At 48.2% G+C, this 6,067-nt stretch overlaps 1 protein-coding gene across 2 annotated transcripts in view; it reads left to right on the top strand.

Moving 5' to 3' along the window:
• The first annotated feature begins 3,862 nt into the window (after nucleotides 1–3,862).
• Nucleotides 3,863–6,067, top strand: part of SLCO5A1 (solute carrier organic anion transporter family member 5A1) — a 76,559-nt gene continuing 74,354 nt past the window's right edge. For both annotated transcript variants that reach the window (XM_083187229.1, XM_083187228.1), the window contains exon 1: nucleotides 3,863–4,148. The gene's annotated coding sequence lies outside the window, so the exon portion shown is untranslated. The remainder of the gene's footprint in view (nucleotides 4,149–6,067) is intronic.

Raw genomic sequence — 6,067 nt, 5'->3', positions numbered from 1 at the left:
GAGCAAATTACACCACAAACCGTAATGCCCAGTACACATTATAGCACACACCATAATGCCCAGTACACATTATAGCACACACCGTTATGCCCAGTATACATTATAGCACACACCGTAATGCCCAGTACACATTATAGCACACACCGTTATGCCCAGTATACATTATAACACACACCGTAATGCCCAGTACACATTATAGCACACACCGTTATGCCCAGTATACATTATAACACACACCGTAATGCCCAGTACACATTATAGCACACACCATAATGCCCAGTACACATTATAGCACACACCGTTATGCCCAGTACACATTATAGCACACACCGTTATGCCCAGTACACATTATAGCACACACCGTTATGCCCAGTACACATTATAGCACACCATAATGCCCAGTACACATTATAGCACACACCGTTATGCCCAGTACACATTATAACACACACCGTAATGCCCAGTATATATTATAGCACATAAGTGCTGCTTACCTACATGCTTGATGCCAGGGGTTATATGCTTCTTGCAGGGGTTACATGCTTGATGCGAGGGGTTACATGCTTGATGCCAGGGGTTATATGCTTGATGCCAGGGGTTACATGCTTGATGCCAGGGGTTACATGCTTGATGCCAGGGGTTATATGCTTGATGCCAGGGGTTACATGCTTGATGTAGGGGTTGCTGGTTGGTGCTTGGGGATCACCATAAGGGGCGGGGGCATTTTATGGCCGTTGCTGGGGGGAAGGGAAGCATTTTGTGCTCGTTGCCCAGGGGTTGGAGAAGCTGGCATGTTACTCAGCAGGCTGTCAGTGCGGCGGGGGACTGGATGTGGCTGGAAGAGCTGACAAGCTGCTCTTCTAGCCACATCCAGGCCTACGCTGACAGCGCGCTCACCTCTTCTTCTGAGAGCGGCTGTCAGATTTCATAGCCGCATCGCGTCCCGTCCCCCCGTGCTCAGCAGTGGCATACTCGCTAGACTTGGGGGCGGGCGGCCAAAGGACACACGCATGAGTCTGTGTGCGACTGTCTGTGACAAAACCTGCAGTGATTGGCTGCCGGGCGGCCACTGAGCAATGATTGGGTCCCCGGCAGCCGCTGCAGTGATTGGTTCAGTGCTGCACAGCGCATCCTCGGGGACCCCTTCAGTTTTAAAAACTGAGTCCCCGGGGAGAGTGACAGTATTGCGCCCCCCCCCTCCAGCACCTGGTGCGTGTGACCCCCTAGCCCCCCCCCTAGTTACGGCCCTGCCTCTGTGTGCTGCAGTGAATGGTGGTCGGAACACCTGATAAGAGGCTCCAGCTGCTGTTAGCGTGGGGCAGGGGGAGCCCGGGTGCTGATGGGGAGGGCGCAGGGCAGTCAGATCATCTGCAGAGGCATTAGTGGATGTGCTACCTGCAGGCAGGTACTGTACATCAGGGGATCTAGCCACGCTACTCAAGGCATATTATGCACCCTGACCCCCAGCCCAGCCTGTCATCTCCCCACCCTATCCCTATAACCGGGTGCCAAGTGCAGGGCCGGCGGAACCCGCTCAGCAGGGAGGCGCCGGCCAGTAGAGGCGCTCTTTCCTCCCTGCTCCTCCTGGCTGCCGCTGCCTGTCCTACTGCATGACAGACAGCTGCACCGGCAACATGAGGCACTTACCCACCGCTGATGTCCTGCATGCAGGAAAGGGTGAGGGTCGAGGGAGGCAGAGACGTGATGAGATCTGCAGAGGATGGCTTCGGAGTTACTGCTGACTGCAGTACTGCCAGGAGCCACTAGATGCTGATCCCACTGTGGAGCTCTGCCCTTATCAGTGGAGACTGGAGAGAGACAGCCCGAAACCCGGCTGAAGAGAAACTGGCCGATGTTAGTTTGTTTTTGTCTGCCTGTCTGTCTATATCTATATCTCACTGTCTGTCTGTATATTTCTCTCTCTCTGTCTATATCTATCTCTGTCTATATCTATCTCTGTCTGTATATATCTATATCTCACTCTGTCTGTCTATATCTTTCTCTGTCTATATCTATTTACATCTATCTATCTATCTATCTATCTATCTATCTATCTATCTATCTATCTATCTCTCTATCTATCTATCTATCTATCTATCTATCTATCTATCTATCTATCTGTCTGTCTGTCTGTCTGTCTGTCTGTCTGTCTGTCTGTCTGTCTATATCTGTCTGTCTGTCTCTCTTTCTATCGATCGATCGATCGATCGATCTATCTATCTATCTATCTATCTATCTATCTATCTATCTATATGTCTGTCTGTCTACAGTCTGTCTATCTATCTGTCTGTCTATATCTGGGGGTGGATATACTTATAGGGGGGCTCAGCCTCTTCATAGTAAAATGCAACTTTTACTCCAAAATACTGACACAAACACTTATCAACCATTAAAAATCATGTGAAAGGGAAACTGTAACAAAAAAAACAAATGGGCATAGCTACTGGAACAAAATGTTTTTTGGTAGCAAGAGTTATCACTTTGGGCGGGATGCTATATAGCAGAAATGCGGTAAAAACCCCGTTTTCGGGGTTTCTACCGCATTTCTATATGCTATATGGCGCCTCCGCAGTGTCAGCGCTGCGGAGGGAATCGCCAGCTAAAGCTGGCGAATCCCTGCAGAAGCCTATGGGCTTCTTACCGCAGCGCTGTTTGAGGGATCCGTCACGGATCCCTCCCAGCGTGCCCTGCGGCCGGCGCCGGGGTCTGCGCATGCGCAGATGGACTCCCGGGTCACAGACCCGGAAGTCCAGTGCCGGCACCGCATCGCAAGGGACAGCTCTTACCGCAAGAGCTGTCCCTTGCATGAATAACGGCATATGTTATAGCATATGCCGTTATTAAAAATGCGATGTCCGGCGAAGGGGGGCCGCGGATGTTATAACATCCCGCCCTATATGAGCAATGGAAGGGAGGGCGCAAAATGTCAGATTGCAGGGGGGCGCCAGACACCCTAGCACCGGCCCTGGCCGAGTGGACAGGCAGCCACGGCGCTTCCATTGTGGCGGCTGTCACCGTGAGAAAAAGCCCCCTTGACAACGAGCATGTAATCCCCCATGGTAACAAGAATGGAACCCTCTTGGCATCGGGCAAGTCCCTGGCATTGTGAAATAAACTCCTAGCAATGAGCATGTGGGTAAGTGGGACTTATGTGGCATAATATGTAATGGGCATCACAATGTGTTCCATAATCTATAATGGGCATTACGGTGTCTGGCATCATGTATAATGGCCATTCCGGTGTGTGGTATAATGTGTAATGGGCATTACGGTGTGTTGCATCATGTGCATCGCATATTATGGTATGTGGCATTCATAACCACACCCCTATTGTGATGAAGCCACTCCTCTAGCTTTGTGTGACCACACCCCTTTTGAGTGGCCACGCCCCCTCTTCTGGAGCGCGCGCCACCCCCACTTCGAAAATTTTCACTTCAACCACTGGTCTTGATGCTCTGAAATCATGTGGAAAAGGGCAATACCGCATTAGTGTATGGGCACCTTAAGGTGCAGAACCCTCAAAAGTTACATGTTCGCCCCTTATGGTCCCAGCCAGGACTGTACCTCTGCTTTCCAGTATCTATTACATTTCCAACCTGAAGTCCTGAATAAAGGAAATATAGTGAAGGCATTAGGTTCTCTCACTCCAACATTAGTTTCCAAGGCTAGTGACTAAACCAGGGGCAGAACAAAGCGCCCAATTCTACTTGTCCTCAATAAAGGATAGACCCAGGGGACCTCACTGCAGTCCCTGTCACTCAATATCCCCAGTCAGGCAGTGAGTGTGAGTGAGCAGCAGACAGAGCAGCAGCACAGAAGGCGGCGGGCGGGCGGCGCTTCCAGCAGGTGGGGAGGGGGGAGAACGACGAGCAGCAGACTGACAATGCAGATGCCGGCCGCTCATTGGGCACCGCCGGTCTCCGCTCTGCTCTCGCTGCCCCTTGCATAGAGCTCTGAGCTGGGAGGAGGCAGGCGAGAGAGTGGTGGTGGATGCCCGGGCAGGGAAATCCCACATGTCTAGTGGGATAACGGGACCAAGCAGAGGGCACAGCCCCGGGAAGCCGCTGCAGGAGGCTCCCTCCTCTATACCCAGGGAAGCACGCATGCTGGTGACTGAGGAGGACACACATGGAGACCTGGAAGACATTGTGAGTGCCCAAGCCCTGATTCCATACCTCACCCTCCCTGCACTGTCCTGTTATGTCTGACATCTGCTGTAATGCTCCTGCCCCTGGCTTTGTATCCTCCTCTCCTACCTCTCAGCACTGCAGGCAGCAAGGGGAATGGAACAAAGGCAGAGGATGGGATTACATGGAACAAAGGGGAGCCAGGCAGGAATGCTGCCCTGACACTGGTGGCCTGTGTGTGCCATCTATGCATTGACTGGGCACTTTAGGGAAAGAGCCCCCAATGTTCCAGATACCTTCTCTAGTAACCCTCTGATGTCCTGCTCTGATTATATTTATTATATATATTTCATGACATCACTTCCTAAAGTCTTGCAATAACGCATAGCAGGTTCCTAAAGTAACCAATCTGCGGCTCCACTGACTGCATTCTATGCATTGGCACATTATTAAATTACTCTCCTCTCCTTGGTATGTCCTCCTGAGCCCTAGAACTACATCTCCTTCTGCAGCACCTGTCAAAACATTTAGGGCGAGATGTACTAAGCTTGAAAAGTGATCAAATGGAGAGTGATAAACAACCAGCCAATCAGCTCCCACCTGCCATGTCACAGGCTGGGTTGGAAAAATGACAGGTAGGAGCTGATTGGTTGCTTGTTTATCACTCTCCATTTTTTCACTTTTCAAGGCTTAGTACATCTCGCCCCATATATGATCTCCTTTCATGTTGGAATAAAAATAAATACAAAATCCGTTCACTGCCTAGAACGGGATAACTGCTCCTATTTTGGCTGTTTACAACATATGCACTGGAAAGGCATTGGCAGGTGCAATAATGTGTTGTGTATGTTGCAAACTTTGTGTTTATTGCCCATGTTTTGAATGCTGTCCAGCCTCAGCTAAGCACATAGATTGGCTATACTGAAGTGCCAGCTGTAGGTCTTTTAAGGTACATACGCACTAGACAATATTCACAATAATATCGTTAACAATATCGTTATCGCACATATTAAAAAAGGACGCTTTTGTAAATCCCTGAATATACTTCTCATTTGTGGCTATATATATATATATATAGCCACAAATGAGAAGTATATATATATAATCCATGGTTGCAGGCACTCAAATCTTACATCCATGGAATGCTGGGGTGCCGTCTGGGAAAAAATGGACAAGGTACATAGTTTGTGGTCAACGTATCAGAAGAGCTTTGCTTCCTTTTTCAAGACATAAATTGGTGCAATACAGTATTGCACCAATTTATGTCTTGAAAAATGAAGTAAAGCTTTTCCGAAACGTTGACCACAAACTGTGTACGACTGGAGGAGTGCCATAAATCTCTGCTGCATATATATATATATATATATATATATATATATATATATATTTTTTCATTATTTATACCACAACAGTTCCGCAGCGCCTAACAATACATAAATGAGCAAGACAACCCCATTTCCATTGGATAATATATAAGGGGAATACTGTGTCCAGATTACATTGTATTATCTTCCTGCTGGTTTTGTTATTATGACCTTTGGATATGACCCTTATAACCTCAGGTCTATATACTGGATAAAATTGTATGTACACAGCGGATAAGCTGTGTTACTGATGGCAATGTAAACACACAAGGCTTGGCAGTATTGCTATCTGAAGAAGGGATTCCCCTATACCAGCTACAAAACAAAGGTACTATATTGTACACTGACATGTAGCTCTTAATATCAGTGTACTGTACTGCTGTGCAATTGGGAATAACATAATTGCTACTACTACCTACTTATGTTTAAGTTTCCCTTGTGTTAGTGTAGCAATTAAAAAAAGGCTACTGTCACCATTATATATTTGCACCTGCCTGATGCATGGTGGTCACAAATACCTGCAAATGATATGACAGCTGGTTATGCGTCTCTGTGCCAGTCTGCATCTGTTCGCAG

The sequence above is a fragment of the Crinia signifera genome, chromosome 5 (assembly GCF_055691185.1).
Source record: "Crinia signifera chromosome 5, ASM5569118v1, whole genome shotgun sequence".
Taxonomy (NCBI): Eukaryota; Metazoa; Chordata; class Amphibia; order Anura; family Myobatrachidae; genus Crinia; species Crinia signifera.
The sequence above is the reverse complement of the archived record's forward strand: the minus strand, read 5'-3'. Positions and strand labels throughout refer to the sequence as shown.